Consider the following 19,047-nt stretch of genomic DNA (forward strand, 5'->3'; position numbering starts at 1 on the left):
GGTCCACCCTCATCCAGTGTAACTTGATCTTGACTAATTACATTTGCAACAACAGTGTGTTCAAGTAGGTTCCCATTCTGGTGGTAATGGGATGTAGGACTTCAACATGTTCTTGTAGAGGACACTAATATATAACAGAGTTGTTTTAGTTATAGGAAACAGAAAACTCATGAATTAGTTTTCTTTTGCTGCTATAACATTTACTACAAATTTAGTAGCTTAAAACAGTCTGGAAGTCAGAAGTCTAAAATAAATCTCATTGGGCTAAAACTGTTAGTAGGGCTGTGTCTTTTTATAGAGGCTGTGGAAGAAAATGTATTTCCTTGACCTTTCCAGCATCTGCAGACAGGCTGCTTTCCTTAGCTTGTGACCCCTTCTTTTATCTTCAAGGTCTCACTGTCTAGCAGATCTTTCCCCATAATGCCATTTCTCTGGTTCTGCCTCTCCTGTTATCCTTGTCTGCATTTAGAAGACATTGCCATTTAGTAGAATATATTCACAGCTTCCAAGATTTAAGACACAGACATAATCTTTGGGGAGCCATTCTTCTTCTTCTTCTTCTTCTTCTTCTTCTTCTTCTTCTTCTTCTTATAACTCAATGAAATTCTTCTTGGCTCTGGGGAAAAAAAAATTCTTCATAAATGGATAACAGAAAAAATGTTTTGAACAGAGAACCTCTGAGTTCCCCTGTATATCAATTCATGTATCAATTAACTGAAAAGCAATTCAGAATGCCTATTACATGGCTACACACCAAGCAAGCCTGAATTCTTCCTTTTGAGGAGTTCCCATTTTTGATTAGGAAACCATGTACGAATAATAATTGCAGTAAATGTGAAGTTTTAAAACTTACTCATTCACTGTTAACTGGCAACACAATGAAGGAACATGAAGGACTTTATCTGACAGGATGTTGCAAATTTCTTAGGCGATTGAAAAATGGTCTTACGGGGGCGCCTGGGTGGCGCAGTCGGTTAAGCGTCCGACTTCAGCCAGGTCACGATCTCGCGGTCCGTGAGTTCGAGCCCCGCGTCGGGCTCTGGGCTGATGGCTCGGAGCCTGGAGCCTGTTTCCGATTCTGTGTCTCCCTCTCTCTCTGCCCCTCCCCCGTTCATACTCTGTCTCTCTCTGTCCAAAAAAATAAATGTTGAAAAAAAAATTAAAAAAAAAACAAAGAAAAATGGTCTTACGTGAGTAAAAAGTAAACCAGGTAGAGTGGGGTCCAGGAAATCAGAAGAATAACCTGTATAAATAGCAAAGGGGAAGAACTCGAACTGGCCAATGGGGAATTAGTAAACAGTGATGACGTTTGTAACGTAACTGGTTTTGTGTTCATAACAAGTACTCTGGCCTATGAGTGGAATTGAGAAGGAGGAGTCAAGTTCCCTATTTGAATACACCGGTTCCCAAATACCAGATGAGAAATCAAGAGCATTAAAATAGTAGCATTCTGGCTAGTTTACTATTAAGATGAACATTTTAAAAAGTTCTTCCTTGTTAAACTGTTGAAGAAATGAGACTATATGAAAATAGTGGTAAAGAACTTGTGAAAAGGAATTTCAATCAGGAATTTTAATCAAAAGCTGGATTCAATACTTATAATCAATTTTAATGGGTGAAACACAGATTATCTAAAAAAAAATTTTAAAAGGCACAGAAAAAAGTTACAGAAAGAAAATCAAGAAACCAAGAAATACCCAGTAGTTTTACGGAGGTATAATCCATACAATAGAAAATTCACCTATTAAAAACATAAAACTCAATGATTTTTAGTAAATTTATTGAGTTGTGTTAGCATCACAATGATCCAGTTCTAGAATCTTTCCATCACCCCCAAAAAGTTGACTATTGTGACTGGATGTAGATGATCTGTGCTCAAACACCCAGCTGCAAGCAACCATGAATCTACTTTGTTTCTATGTATTTGATCTGGTCAATTTATTGTTTAGTTCTTCACATAAGGTTTCTTTCATTTCATGGAACTTTGACAATAGCTGTTTGAAATTTTTCTCTGTTAAATCCAACTTCTGGGGACACTGCGAGACCATTTCTTTACTTGGCTTTTTCCCTAGAATATGGGTGACAAATTGCTGTTTCTTGACAAATGTCACAGTCTTGGGTTAAAAACTATTTAAAACCGCATATTGTAGCAACTCTAGATTCAGATCCACCCCCGCTCCCCACCCAAGGTTATTTGTTAGTTGGTTGACTTCTTTATTTAGCAATTTGTTGTGGCAAAGTCTGCCACCCTATGATGTGTGGCCACTGATGCTTGTATTTATTTAATTTAATTTTTATTTACTTAATTTTAGCATCTGCTCTTCTAGGATTTGTCCCTGTGTCGACATGACTTAGTCATAAGCCAATGTTAAAAAGAGGTGGTGCTCATGCATGCAGAGACAGTGTGTCTTCTTGCTACATAGTCTGTGTGAGAAGGGGAGTGTATTCAGGTTGTGATCGCCCTGGCTTTTACTCCCCTGGATTCTTGGCTGTTTCCTCCACATATGTGGCCCGTCTTAATTTTGACTAAGAATGTGTGGCTAGTTGAGTCCTTGTAGGTCTTTGCATGTATGCAAAGTACGCATGTATGCACACTCAGGCAAGAAGGGTTGCTTCAGTCATAAGCACAATATAATCTCTTCCACCAATAATATTGAATATGGTTATTGTCTACTGTGGAAATTTGAGTGTGTTCCCTTTGGCTACACAGGCAAAGCAGCCAGGCCTCATGGCCTACCTTATCGTACCAAAGCCTCGGTGCTTGCTAGGCTGGGGATGGTGATGGGCGCAGCCCCGAGCAAAAAAAAAAAAAAAAAAAAAAAAAAAAAGTCATGGAGTCCTATTGTTCTTACTTGAATTTTAGCAGTCTTTGAAGCAAAAATGCTTCTCTGGTGGTTGATGACCTTTGTTTGATATCCAGAGCATGAGTGTTAGATTTTTTGTGCAGTTTTAGGGTTGATGTTTGGGGGAAAGGAAAGCATTTGCCAATCTTTCCATTGGGCCATCATTGGGGATCCTTTACCTATTGGTTTAGGTCTTTTTTCCATTGCTATACTTACTCATATGTGTGTAAAACCATGAATATTGTATTTTCTTAAAGATCAGTCAATTTAGAGAGCCTGCTTCCATGCTTTAGCTATTATGTTATTGAAATTTCTCTCAGGATTCTAAATTATATACCCTTACCACTTGTTCCATTTGCTCAAGACTATTGAGATAGGATTAACGTCATTATCTCTATTTTCTGACAGATTAACAACATTCTTGGCATGGTCAACTGCTGGCACCAACACCGTTAACTGACCTTTGTATTCTCTGAACTTCCCCAAAGCTCTTCTGAACATGGGCCATATGGAAGTATTTAAACACTTATACAAAACAGGATAGGGAAAACTAAAGGAGTTACGAGGACAAATGGAGAGAATAGGTCACTACAGCAAGGGGTAACTACTATGTTAATGAAGTAGAAAACTGCTTTGTAATACTGCGAAACTGTAAAATACATTGCTCACACACATATTGTGATATTAATATCAATAAAATTGTGCAATACTACTTTAGCAATATTACTTTTAGATAAATGACACATATAGAGAGAGACCCCATTCCTGCAAAATAATGTAAGGAAAGTTGTAGCTTTCTATAGACTATGTTAACTTTGCATTAGCATAAATTAGTGTAAGTTAAAAAAATGGCTGAAAAAAGCAAAATTACATAGTATGTATATATTAAAATATAATTTTCTCATTAATTGATTGACACCATCAGCACTTGAAAAAAAAATCTTTGTAGAGTCAACTATTAGTGTTTGGAGGCATAGATGTAAAGAAGAATCATATGTGGTCTTTGTCTTTCACATACCATTAAATATTTGTGGGATATTATTAAATAAAACTCCTATGGAGTACTTAGAACATGCCAGGAATTGTGCACAGAACTAGGAGATCATAATAAAAGGCCAGATTCTAGAAATTCTTCAAATTCCAGATATATTCCCTATTTTTAATGTTTTAAAAATGAAAGTATTACTAGAATTACAACAACTTTTTGGCCTACCAATGCTATTCTACTCAAAGTTAAAATAACGGCTATTGTTCACTTACTTTTTAAAGGTTATTTACTTGGAGAGAGAAAGAGAGCAAGCAGGGGAGGGTTAGAAAGAGAGGGGGAGGGAGAATCCTGAGCAGGCTCCAATCTCCGTGTGAAGCCTGACTTGGGGCTCGATCTCACCACTGTGAGATGATGACCTGAGCTTTTATCAAGAGTCAGGCACTTAACTGACTGAGCTATCCACATACCTCTCCATTTTATAGTACGCATCTGTGGTAGTTCCTTTACTTGGATCACATGTCTGGGAAATGGCTAGGTGACTTGGTTAAGTCGTCAATGGTAATAAATGGCTGAACTCAAACAGAACACCTTATTTTAAGTCTTTGCTTTTCTTCCTTCTTAAATTTGATCCAATGGAAAGGAGTTTGTATAATATACCAACTAAAATAAACATTGTATAGCAACCCACATATCTCCTAAAATAGAATAGCCGTCATCTAATAGATGAACCAATTCATTGTTAAATTTAGCTGAAAAAACCCTGTCTTTGAACCTGTCAACTGATCCAAAGTCAACAGTTCATACATGTCAGTAACTCACATAGCTTCTGGTCTTGGTCATATATTGCCACACCATTTCTTCAGTGAGGAGCATTGTAAAATACTTAGTGTTTGTATTAATATTATCTTACAAAATAAGAATCTAATTAACAGTTTGTTCCTTCACTATCTGTCCCCACGAATCACCTTTTAAGATCTCAGGTAACATTAATGCTCTGTGAAACACACTTGGGAAAAAGTGGAATGAACATTAATAGGAAAGGCAAGAGAAAGATTAGGTGTGAAATAATGAGCTCATTGATGGGATTCTAGAGCATTAATTAGGACAACTAAAGTGTAGAAGAGCAACACAGTGTAAGGTAAGTGAAGGTTCCAGAATCACTGATGGATCCATACCTGAGAAGATTAGAAAGTTAAAGACTATGAATTCTAGGTGAAGATGATGTAAGGTAGGTTTATGGATTGTGAGAAATAGGCCACTCGAATAGGGGATTTTGATAATGGGGAGGCTGTGCATGTGAGTGGATGGGGATATGTTACGTGTGGAGGAGTTCACATTGTATGAATGGAGGTCTTGGTCCTTGGATTCCCCACGGGAATTTCTGTGGGAAACCGTACTCCAATAAAGACAGCCAGAAGCAAAGTAACAAGCACAAAGCAGTTTATTAAAGTGAAAGTACGTACTCAAGGTGGTAGACAGCCAAGGTCCCCATGGTGATTTTGGAATTGGAAATTACTGGCCCTGTCTGGGCTGTAAGGAACTGCCACTTACAGTGGCATAGTCACTAATGAAGGCTGCTTCCTGTCATGGGAGAGACTTGTCCCACAGGTAGGGAGGGGAGTTTCTGACCCTAGGAGGTCTGTACTGGAACCTTCAGGGCAGCCTTTATTTAATTTTTTTTTTATACTTTATTATTGAGAGACCGAGAGACAGAGCATGAGCAGGGGAGGGACAGAGAGAGGGGGAGATACAGAATCTGAAACAGGCTCCAGGCTCTGAGGTGTCAGCACAGAGCCCGACGCTGGGCTTGAACTAACAAACCTCGAGATCATGACCTGAGCCAATGTCGGATGCTTAACCGGCTTAGCCAACTGAGCCACCCAGGCACCCCAAGGGCAACCTTTCTTCACAGGGGCCGTGCCTGCAATGCAAATGCATTTAAATGAATCCAGGGTTTACCTTGGGGGTAGATGTAGATGAGGAGCCCACGTTCTGCACTTATAGCTCTTTGGTCTGTCGGCCCCAAGGTGTTGGAAGCATAATACCAGGATATTATGCTCTAGGACGCTTAAAGTGTAGCTCACTTACCACTGTCCTTGCCTTAAGCTCATGTCTCTATCATTTTACTTCAAGGACTTGGGACTCTGCCTTGGGGTGTTCCTTCCATGACTCTTGTTTGGTCTCTTCCTACGAGATCTATGGGAATCTGTGTACTTATAGCTGGATTTTGCTATAAACCTAAAATTGCTCTAAAAAATAAATTATTAAAAAGAAAGGTTCAAGGATATTTTGAAAATTGTGTCTGGCTGAGCCATGTTAACAGTATTTGTTATGGAGTAATGTGGAGTAGCATTGGATTCATGAGAGGTAATGCTAAGACCAGAATTGCGGGCTAACTCAGAAAGGAAGCTAGTTCAAATCAGATACTTCCTAAAAAAATAGAAGTTCACTTGTGACCCTTGGTACACACAGCCGTACACATAGACGGACACTTACTTTTAATTCTAGTCTTTTTCTATAGTTACTGGTGCCAGGAACTTCAAAACGGAAGAAATCAAACTGTGTTCATATGCTTTTCACAGAGATAACAGATTTAGCAAGAAATTAGGGAAGCATTCTGATCTCTTTTCAACTAAGCAGAAGATGCACATAGGTGAGATACAGGACTTACGCAAACTAGAAAAAAATAACATGTGCATCAAACAACAAGTGCCTGTTGAAGAAAATAGCAAGGAACTAGGCATAGGTTTGTAAACACTAAGTGCTTTGGAATAGAAAATTTCCTTTAAGATAGCCTGTTCTTGGGAGGAAAGTGCTAATATTATCACATGCTATGTCAATTCAAGCCTTGTCACTTGCACATCTTTTCTAAATGACCCCAGTGTAGTATATCAGTTTTCAAAAATGAAACATTTTTTTTGTTCAGTCTGAGGGAGTTTTTCCTTTGAACCTCTTGGCTTCAGAATACTAGGAATTCTAAACAGAAGTTGCTGATGAAATGCACAACAGATGTGAAAAGACTATAAAATTTGTGAACAAGGAACGCGTCTTCCATGAACTTGTGTTGTTTGCTAGATATCTCATCCCCCAAAGGCTAGTTTCATTATGTTTTCTCAATTTTAAATCTAGACAGAGGAAAGAACATGTCAGTTTCTGTTTCAGCCCCAATAAAATTAACAATGCTTTCTTACTTCAACTTTGCGAGCCAGATAAAAAGTAAGATGAATGTAACAAGCTGTGGAGACTGACAAGATGAAAAGAATTCCTATCACTTTCATCAAAACTTCAAGCAGAAGCACAGCATAGTAGCCATGGGCAATCCTCATTTCTAAATACCACATCAGACTGCAGGTGTCCCTGGGGATTGAGGACGATGTGTGGTTTATGTGCTTGTTTCTGTCTAGGGTTCCTCAACACATTTGTATATATATTTTTAGAACAAATAAGTGTTGCTTCTTTAATTGGCATTTATGATTCCCTGTGATAATTTTTCTCCACACATCCTGCTCAACACTTGGGACTCCTGGGCTCAGTATAGTTACTTTTTAAAAATGCACTTTTGTGTTGTGCCACTCCCATTAGCATTTGAGAATCCAGGAACAGAATTTGACAAAAGTATGATCTCTGTATGTCATCTCTCCAAGGAGCTATTTGTGATAGTGGAGGAATGTTTTCCTACACTAATTCTTAGGCTTTCTCCGTCAACTAAATGGGCTGACTTTGGACTCCTACATATTTTTGATAAGAACGTCCCTGGTGAATGGGGAGTTTCTGTTAAAAACCTTTACTTATTGACATTTGCTTGAATCAGGCTTTGGTTTTATGTTTTTCAAATGCGCTATGGAAATATTTTTTATACAACGTACTTGACTAGTTTTATTACTCCACTGTATAAATAAAATTGAAACCATTGAAGAGGGGGAGAGAAACCAGTATGTAGCAGAAGCACGCCTATTAAAAAGAGGTTTCTGACATAGAAATTGAACTGGCAGCAGTGAAATACCATGACATGTAATGGGTTCCATTTGATTTCATCCTGGTACTAAAACCAACATTTTCAAAAGGGGGAAAAAATTGGCAAAGGTAAGCCTTCATTTCTCTCTATGAAACCAGTGCTAACCATCTTTACTTTTGACTATATTTCCTTTTTATTTGGCCGACAAAAATATCTCAAAAAAAATCATAAAAACCTGATTTAAAACTGAAACAATGGCTTCTCAACCATTTAATTTTCCTCCTGAAACTTTCTTGGGAAGTATAAATAAAATCAACTTATTAAATAGCAAGTGTTGGACCAAATGGTATTAAAACACTTATTCTTTTTATGAAATAGGTGATCCAGGGTCAAGTTTTAAGTAATTTCATGGGGCTTACTCTGGAACAAATGGAGAACCTGAAACCACCATAGGATTCTTAAATATTTGTGTACTTGACTGTTGTCTCATGAAAATTAAATGGCAATTTTAAGTCACATGCCCTCCTAAGGAGAAAATTAATTTCCCATTAATTGAATGGCAAATGTAAAACTAAAACAAAAAACAATTTTATTTTCCTAACTACCTGAAATATTATGAAATGTTAAGAAAATATATCCCAGTTCAATAACTATTTTATTATCTATTATTACAGTGCCTTTTAACACTTTGGCCATATTCAGTAGTTCCTTTTTTTATGCAGGTGAACTGAAGAATGGAATGAGAAAATGCATATCTTTAAAAGGTACCCCTGATGGACATAAAAATTTTGTCTCAAGCGGTGAGTGTAGCTTTGCTCCTGCTCACACCCCTTTATCCTAGCTATAAAACAGTATGGAGTATCTTCTTGATTCTGCTGCTTGGGAAATTTCTGGCAGAAGGCGGACAACTTTTCTAAGCTTAAGGGCCTCTCTGTAAAATGTATATGTGTGAGCTGGGAGAAAAGGTGGGTAATAACTCAAGTAGCAACTTAACATAGTCATGAGGAAGATTCAGGGGGATCATATGTAAAGAGGGCCTAAAACACAATGTCTGGCACATATTTTTAAAAACCCTCAAGAAGCTTGTTACAAAATAACAAACTAATTTAAATGTATGTTTATGGGGGGGTTATCAAATACAGAAATTGTAAAAAAGCTCTTAGAAACCAATTTTCTAAAGGCAACCTCCATCGTGTCTGGTAAGAAAACTCTAATAGTGTTACATGTGAGGGTGATTGTATGTAGTCTAGCGTTAAATCACACTCATCGTCGTTTTATGAGATTTGTAGGCTATATACGTTGACTGTTGTATGAATGTTTATGGTTTCTACTGCATTCTGCATGAGCTATGTAGTTGAGCAGTAAATTTAACAACCTACCATCTGTTGCTGCCATTACAGCATGATGTAACAAAGCTCCACTGATACCATAGGAATTTGTAGTCTGACTACAATGTGGACGTATCATTTAGCACTTGCTCAAATTCTCATGTATGCAAACTTAAAATTACCTTTTTACTATTAGTCCTAAATTACAGCTGAATAAATAGAAAGTCACAGGTAGTGATCAGTGTGCCCAAGGGTTATGAAGTTCATCAGCGGCAAACTGGGGTTCAAATGATCCTCTTTGCTATTGTTCTACCATATGGCTGAACCTTGAGGATAAGAGGGGTGGGGAGACTGGGAAGAGGCTCAGATGTTTGACACGGGCGGTCTAAGCGATTTAAACCACCTTCCGGTGAGGGGTCAGTATAGCTCCTAATATGGTAGTTCAACTTCCGTGCTTTTCTGGTTCTTCCTGCTTGGTCTTACCAGCCCTCAGCTTTCTAATTATAGTCCATGCTCCCTGCTCTTTCAGGCCTATTAGAAAAGTAATCTATTTCTTGAACTCCCATTTACCTCTTACTAGATTTCTGCTTCTACTATGTGTAGCAGTGACTTAGCTAGTGACCCTTACTCAATATCACTTGATATTCAAAAGAACATATCTGAACTTAAATTAGGCGATGTTAAATGAGGTGACATTATTGTAGAAAGAAGTTGGAATTTACTTGAAAAGAAGAGATGAGTAACTTTGAAACTGACATGTTTCATAATAATTTCTCAATCCATGTAATTCAACGTGGATACCCAAGTCGGCACATAGTTGGTGGGTTTATAAAGAAAACACAGCTATTTCTAGCCTTTAAGGAATCTACAATCAGATAGACAAAGTTCTGTTTTCAATAATGTAAAAATACAATAATGGCTGTTTGATTCTTAGGGCAACAGATGACAACTATCTTGCCTGGAACACAAGTGGACTCAGTAAATGTGAGCTGAACCACAATGAGAGCTTTAATGAATAAACTAATGGAATGATAGTATGAAAACAGAGTAAATGCTAATCATTAATGCTTTACTGAGTAATAGCAATGAAATTTTTCATTATTGGCTAATATTACTGATTGTTTTAAGTTGTTGTTAAAGTCTATTTGAGAGAGCGAGAACACGCATGACATGGGGGAGGGGCGGAGAGAGAGAGAATCCCAAGCGGCCTCTGAACTGTCAGCACAGAGCCCAGTGTGGGGCTCCATCTCATGAACTGTGAGATCATGACCAGAGCTGAAATGAAGAGTAGATGCTCAACCCAATTGAGCCATCCAGGCGCCCCACTTACTGGTGTAAATAATCCTTTCTCTTAGCCTTCTTTGTACATATCTCAAAAGATAAAGTAGGTCTGGTCCAAACTGATGTGGTCAGGATGATACATGGTCTGGAAAAACAGGTAAAGCTTAAAGTTACCTGAACCACCCACAACCCAACAACTAAAGTAAGGCGGAAAGGCCTGGGTTAGCAGGTGATCTTTGTCACCTGGTGCTAATGCTCTGGACCACACAGATGGTAATTCCTCAATGCTATGCAGCTAGCAAATCAGTGTTTGATTTGCTTGGTTAGCCTAACATTCATAACTACATACAATTTTCTGTTTGCTCGATCACTGGCCTCTTGTTTATAACCTAGAATCACTTCATCAGTTTATTAATGGCTCACTTTCCATCTCTTCCACTCATATAGAAGTCAAGAGGAGGGGAGACCATGTCTGAGTCACTTTTCTTTTTTTTTTTTTTTTTTTAATTTTTTTTCAACGTTTATTTATTTTTTGGGGACACAGAGAGACAGAGCATGAACGGGGGAGGGGCAGAGAGAGAGGGAGACACAGAATCGGAAACAGGCTCCAGGCTCTGAGCCATCAGCCCAGAGCCTGACACGGGGCTCGAACTCACGGACCGCGAGATCGTGACCTGGCTGAAGTCGGACGCCCAACCGACTGCGCCACCCAGGCGCCCCTCTGAGTCACTTTTCTAATTGGCCTGATGGTTCAGCCCAATACTCACTACCTGGAAAGAGAAAGAAAGCTAGTTGAATGAGGAAATAGGGATTTCACTCACTTGTTGACTTCACTCCCTACCTCCTTCTGCATCTCATCTCCTATTGATGGCTATACTTGTTCTTGTTGAAATACTGGGAAGAATACTGCGTTTAGCATTTGACTTTTTAGGTGGCTCATAGGTAACACCTTTGAACACGACACACTAGATGGTCATCCCACGTACCTGGCAGTATTGCCCTGCATCCAGGGGAAAAGTAGGAAACATACCAGTAAAATGGCAAAGAATACCAGTAGAAGCTTGGTGCAGTTCCCACTTGCCCTTTTCTTCCTCTAAACAGATTGTCCACAAATTTTCAAACTTTCCAGACTAAGGACGGGTAGAAGTTGGCATAACTTTATTCTCTAAAAGCTACTATTATTGGATTTTAAAATACATCACATAAAGTCGTCAGGGTCCTAAAGAACTATTTATAGTATTAGTTTGGAGCAAATCCATTTCAAGCTTTAAACTTGAGTAAAGGGCTATAAAATCAGCATGTAACCTGACATGAAGCCAATTGAATATGTTTAAATTAGGTGTCATATTTTATTCTGAGTGACTTTTTAAAACATGGGTTCTCTGAAATGGCCATTTAAATTTGAGCATCTAAGAAACTTACCAAGAGAGAAAAGCTTGGTCCTTTGATTTTCTTGAAGAAAAGATTTGAAAATGATTCAGCTTATAAATATGAAACCTAGCTTTTAACAAGTTATTACGACCTTCAAAGCATTCTCTGAAATACCCAGTTACTCTGTGTGTATGTGTTGGGGGGTGGGAAATCATTACTGAAAATAAAATAGTGTTTGCTTAATCCAGCATCCATCATTACCTTCTTCTTGACATTTAAGTTAGTGTACCTTAATGTTGCTTTGAGACTCAGCAAGGGGTTTTCAAAGTGTGTGTTCAACCCTGGACCTAAATTTTTCCTTTCTCTTTAGGAAATAAAGATAGTAGACTTTGAAATACGTAAGTGACCAAGCTCTAAGTTGTAAAAGTATATTGTCATTAATTACTAGTATCAATTGAATCATGATTGAAACAATACACAAATGGGTTTTGGGTTGAAATTCAAACAAGAAGTATGTAGATCAATGTAAATAAGAGAATTGACAAAAACTTGAACTTCTCAAGCAAACTGTACTTAATGAAGCATTGATTTTTTATTTACTTGTTTTTATTTAATCACTGAGGGCATTCAAAGGGAGTCTTTCTAAGCTTAATTCATTAGTATCATGTTACCTTTATTGAAATAAAGGTACAAGTTCCTGCGGAACTATTAAAAAACAAAATAAGCAAAACATTAGAATTTTACTCAAAACATTTGAGTAACCCTTGAGATGGGTCACTTCCCAGATCACTGTGTCATTATCAGCCAGTGCCATACCCCACTTGGGTTGTGAAGTTGTCTTCTTGAAGGGTTTTTTGGGGAGTTGATGTTCATGAGAACATTTGTATACAGTAAAATTGTCTCCCAAATGCCTTATAATTACTTTTTAATGTACTATGCTACTTAAAAGAGGCTTATTTTCCAAGTCTAGTAACTTTTCACCCATTAAGTATGTTCCTTTGAAAACACTGGCTACGGAGTGCTGGCTCTCATGCTATTGCAGAAAGGACCCAATTGCTTCCTGCCCACCAGGCAGCCATCCTAAAGTAACAATTTGGACCAACCTGATCCAGGCAGAATTACCATTTAATTTAATCTTAGCTGTTCTGCTAAAGATCTTCAAAGACAAGTCTTTACATTGACATTTGCATTTCTCTTAAACTCATCATTTAAATTATAAGTCACACTTGACAGACTTTTTGTTGAAAAGGACAGTGATAATCCTTGTTCACATCCATATAATTTTTAATTCTTATAAAAACTATCATAAAAGTCCAAAACTGCAATCGTCAAGTATTATTGTATACGGTCGATTGCAAATGGACTAATTATGTCTTGAGAAGTTACATTCCACAATAGTGAAACATCTAAACCATTGAAATGGAAAAGGATTCCAGCAATTTGGAAATTTGTATTAGTGGTGTTCAAATAATGGTATTCAAATAGTAGTGATACACAAATAATGATGTTCATGGAGTAGAAAGTTATATGTCGAATGTTTTTCATAGTATATATTCATTACTCTCTCCTTTTTTTCACATTCTTTGTAGAATCTCCTCTTCTGCATGAACAGTGTGTTGAGGACAGGGAGTTTGGTCTCCTTTATGTTACTAACATAAGCAGTGTCTGTGACATGGCCTGTAGCACACTGGGTGTTCATAATGTAATGGCAAACCAACGTTACTTGTATTTTCCATGGCTTCATCTTGTTTTTAATGGGCTGTTGGGATATACAGAAAATTTCAAGCATCTCTAAGTAAGAACAGTCTTTGAAAAAGAAAGGGAGGAAGAAGGAAGAGAATTAACATTTACTGAAAATCCCTTCTGTGTTAAGTAGAATACTAGAAATACCCTCCCCTAATCTCTTCTAATCTGTCCATCTTTAAAAAAGCTAATAGTAACTTAGTTCAATTTACTATTGATTTGATAAGTTTATATAAAAGACAATGTTTTTCGCAATATGTTAATACAGATGAGTTTATTTTTAATAGGTAGGTGGGTAGCAGACACTGTTGGAGTCCCACCCACTTACCTCGCCACTTGGGATTCTGGAGACTGTCCCTTGTAGGCTTTTGTGATTCGGCCTAAAGGCTGTCTTCGGCCATCACAGCTCAAGAGAAACATAGGACAGGCTGGAAGTGGTTGGTGAGTATTGTTCCTGGAAATATCTCTCAAACAATGGCTGATAGGAATTAGTGGATAATTAGCCCAACTCCCTCATCTTTCAATAGAGGAATTCCATTCACATTGCACATGATTTCCTAGAGCTCCCCAGGTGCCCACAGCGGTCCATAATACTGCCTTTATTGGCTTCATTGCCTTGCCTTTTCGCTTGTCATCATTGTTGATTGATGCTTCCTGGGATTGCTTCTGAAAGGAATTGATTTCATTCGAATGGCTTGTCTCCTGTTCATATTCTGGTAGAAGACATCTAAGATGCACACACGAATTTTATTATGCCTCTCCACTAATGAGGAAAGGCTGAGGTTAGAAGAAATTGCCACGTACCCATTCATAGGGAATACATGATCAAGTTTAACATGAGTTTATGTCTCTATATACATCTTACTTTCTGTGGAGAGTCTGGTTCACTTTCAGGACCTTCCTGGTGTGGTGGGTATGGCTCTCTGTGAACACATTTTTGTACAATCTCCTTCTCTTCCCCATGGACAGAAGCAGGGAGGCCCAACCAGCAATGTCATACTCTGCTTGGGAGAAATCTAGTTGGAGGTGGGGACTGCTTGGGACTGCTTCTGCCTGAAGCAAGATATTTTGGCTATAGGTAATACCATGAGTAGATCTTAAATTTAGACCTAAAGTAGGGTTTTCTGAGATGAGCATGTCAAACTATACTCTTCCTAAACCATTCTGGTTTTATTAATAATAAAATACACAAATACATAACTGAAAATTGAATTTTAAGCAAAATGCCTTCCACATTAAGTATTAGACCACATGTCTGAAGGGGCTGGGTTTATGCCAGACATTGTTTGGTCCCAGTTTTTGCTCTCTGACACCCTGTTTGTACTGGCCGCAGTGACCTGACTATTTTGGTCTGCACTGTCAGGCCCGACAGAGGAGGCCTTTTGACTCTCCCTGCATGTAATGCAATACCCCACAATTACTATTATTACTAGACATGATGCTGTGGTTTTCCTGTTCCCTTTCAAGGTTTTAGTCTTCAGCCTTTTTTTTTTTTTTTTTTTTTTTTTTTTCTTCTCAAAATTGATCTTGCCTGTTGCTGTGAGTCCTTGGATGCTCTGCATACTCCATGAACTATGCTACCTTGGCCTGCTGGTCTTCTGGATGTCTCCTTGAACTCCATGGCCACTCATTCAAAACACACCACATCCACATTGAGGCTGCTCTCCTGGTGTTTTGCTTCTAGGTTTTTTCTGTCTCTGTAATTTCTTCATTCCTTTACCAAACTTGCTCTCTAATCAGGGCACTTGGGATTTATTTTGATCTTTGCACTTAACATGAGTTGACACTAACGTGTTTATTCACCCCTTTGGTTTCCTCCCTTGTGTAGGACATAGTAAGTTTCATGAGGGCAGGTAGGAGATGCTATTGGTAGTTTCCTAAGGTATCCCTGGGTCTCAGTGCCTGCCCCACCACAAAGTGGATACTGCAGTATTTGTTGAATAAAAATGCCTCTTGCTCAAGCAAGGTATTAGAAATTATTCTGTTAGGAAATCATACCATTGGTATTGGAGCTTAAAAGAACTGGCCGCCAAGAAGACAAGTGATGAGGAAGACAAAGCAAGACCTTCTCCATGGCAGTTCACTAGAGAAAAGTTGGAGAATTTACCTTTACAATACAATATTGGCTTTAGAAAAAAATACTACTTGGTGCTTTAAAAGGTGATGGTCTGGTTTCATTAAGAAGGCAAGAGTTCTTTAGGCATTCCACAGAAACACCCATGATTTTTTTCCCCCAGAGTCTTTATCTCTGACACTAATGTAACTAGTAAGTTGAACAAGCCTAATTTGTGGTGTGTGATTAAAAATAACTTTTTAATAAATGTTTGAACGTTGCTCAGTGGACTAGTTTATCTCTTGTACCTACAGAAAAACATTAAGTTAAAATAATCACGTGCTTTCTCTAATCTCTATTAAGTAATACAAGTCCCTTGGTCACTTGCAGTTGTAAGATAGTTTTATTTCAGAAATAAAATGTTTGTCAAACTGTCCAAGTATTTTAAAGTGATGTCTACACCCAACATGGGTCTCAAACTCATGACCTGGAGATTAAGAGTCCTATGGTCTACCCACTTAGCCAGCCAAGTGCCCCTGTCTAAATACTTTTTTTGTTTTGTTTTGTTTTATTTACTTGGGAACGAGCACAAGCGGTATATTGGGGGGGGGTGTAGAGAGAGGGGGACAGAGCATCTGAAGCAGGCTCTGCGCTGACAGCATTGAGCCCAATATGGGGCTTGAACTCATGAACAGACATCATGACCTGAGTCGAAGTCAGAATTTCAACTGACCGAGCCACCCGAGTGCCCCTAACTATTTTAAATTATAATTATTTCCCATCCTATTTAGGTCTAGATATCTGCTGCAGACAAACAAGCAAAGTATGTTTGTTTCTTTCTCAGATAGCTCGTTTCCAGCTTTCCCTTATTCTACTGCTTAGATGCCTCGGCTTGAGGGCAGGTATAGGAGGAGAAGCATGCAAAGGAGGAAAGATCTTACATAGTTTGTATGGTCATAAGCTCACTGAACATGGGCTCTCTGGAGGGTGCCCATCCACAACTACCTAATGCTAGGTTACGCTTACCTGTAGCTACCCTGATGGAGGTGATAGACTCTTCCCTAGCTTGTTGGTGACTCTCTTCAATGTCTTTGGTAAACTTTAGGACCCTCGGCTGAGTCCTGCTCACTCATAGAAGTGATTCTGATAGGCAACCTCTCTGGCTCCCAACTGGGATCTAGGATGTGGGTCGCTTGCAGGCATCCTCTCATTCGATTAAGGCAGGGAATACGGGACACTCCAAAAGAAGCAACCACTTCTTGCTTCATACGTCAGCAAGTAGTCAGTCCATCTTGTGCACTTGCTATTACTGAGGTGTAAGTCTGACCTTGGCCTTTTTCACTAGTCTTGAGGTGCAGAGAATCTTACAGGTAAGTGTGGAATTCATAGCAGAGCTCTGAGCAAAGACAGCCACCATTTCCAATGTGCCCTAGCTTACTTTTTGGCTTTCCACTCCAGTGAGATGTGACAATATTGTAATCCATATTTGTACAACTGCTTTTACATTCCCCACAACTGATATTTTAATAGTCTCTTATACTAAAACAAGTTAAAACACAAAGTCTCCATTCCTTTTTGGTTATATTTATGTTTTATAAATGGGGCTTGGAGACTGATTTATCTCAGTAAACCAAGACAGATTTCTTAAAGAAGCTTTATTTCTCATGATAAAATCCTATTAAAATATAATGGCTCCTTCATAAACAACTGTTTGCTAAAAATTTAACCAGTGGATTTAACTAAAGCAAGAGATGGTGACTTGATTTCTTAGCACAGATTCCCAATTCTGTGTTGCCATAACAAATAATACTACTAGTTAATATGTATTCTGTCCTTCCTAAGTGCCTGGCACTAATCTGTTTCACATAAACTTAGAGAATGTTACTGAGTGATTTCTGTATATCAAGCCCCATTCTGTACGTGGATTAGCCAATTTAATAGAACGACACTGATATAATTACAATTATTATCCTCTTAATTTGAGAAATCAGAAAAACCAGAAACAAATTGAAGCAACTTCTGTCAAAATCAGCCATGAAAGGCCAAGGAAGGATGTTTCCTGTGAATCAGGTTTCGAACTTGAAACATTTCTTCATGTCAGTTTGACTCTGGAGGTTATCAGTTTCTGGAGGGACTCAGCCAAGTATTTAATTTTCTATTCCAGGTACTTAATGCACAGTAGATGTTAAAAGTGCCATCTTTTAAAATCGAATAGAACTTTGAAACTTAGGCTTTTAATTCAAACATTTAAAACATTTTTTTCCCTATTCACATAAAGCTATGAAAATCATGATTAGATACCTAACCAAATTTTATAAATAAATGACAAGAAAATTACCTGGTTTGTATTTTAAAATTGGAATGAATGTTAAGTTCCTACTCCTTCTTCTGTAAACAATGGTCAGTGATGAATATTTTGTTCGATCGTAACAGACATCCATGTTAGGCAAAATAATTGAGCTTCTGTTTCTGCTGTCCTTGTTTTGTCTCTTTTGAACAAAATTAGGTCCTGTCTTCCCTGGCATTAGTACAGCATTTGCAACCTTTGGCTTCTTGGTATTGTTAATAAAACTGCAAACCTTTCTGAATACCACAGCTTTTTCAGAGACTAATCATAACTACTTCAGGAGTCAAATTTTAGTCTGTGCTTGTTGAGTTACTCATGTACTCAAAGTTCAAAAGTGTTACATTTATGTAAGAACTTGAGTGTTTGTTTAAAGCTGTTAGTATAGGAAAGAGGTTTCCATTTCAGAACTAAAATCTGGACTTAGTAAATTCTTTCATATAAGTTCTCTAATTACAGCAGAATGCCTTAATAAATGCATTGGCTTTGAGAATAAAACTGGATTGAAAAGTAAAACACATTAATTCTGCTTTAAACATTAATTAGAATATGGACTATAGCTTAAACATAATATTTGGTAGTTAATACTTAAAAACATTTCACTCCCTTCCCATTCTGCCCTCAATTCCAGGCAAGAAAACACAATGGTCATTTTAATATAATCATACTTATAACTACTTAAACAGTAAATAACTGATGTTAGAAATGCGATTCTGTCACATGTTCTCAAGTTTTAAAAACGAGGAGCCTCTTGGCTGAAGAAAGCGCATCCCACATCAGAGAAAATAGAGCTGTTTTGTCTAAGGCAAACTGAATTTCACTTAAGTGTTCTGGATTCCCTAAATAATTACTAAATGGGCAAATATTACTTATAATTGTCATGAAAACTGCATTCTATTTTTAAGCCTATGTATATATAATATATAATAAAATGGATATAATTATAATACAATATATAATATAGAATATAACATAATTAGAATATAATATTAACATATAATTATAATATGCACCATAACTGCACAAGGTGTCTTAGCCCACTAAAAAGAAAGCTGAGCCTAGATCATGGGCATTGGGGTTAACAACGTATTTGGATAACCAGGTGCTCAATAAGGTTCTTCGAGTCAACTCATCCATCAAG

The sequence above is a fragment of the Lynx rufus genome, unplaced genomic scaffold, assembly GCF_022079265.1.
Source record: "Lynx rufus isolate CCGP_SWC_20201006 ecotype Redwood Valley unplaced genomic scaffold, mLynRuf1.p SCAF_4, whole genome shotgun sequence".
Taxonomy (NCBI): domain Eukaryota; kingdom Metazoa; phylum Chordata; class Mammalia; order Carnivora; family Felidae; genus Lynx; species Lynx rufus.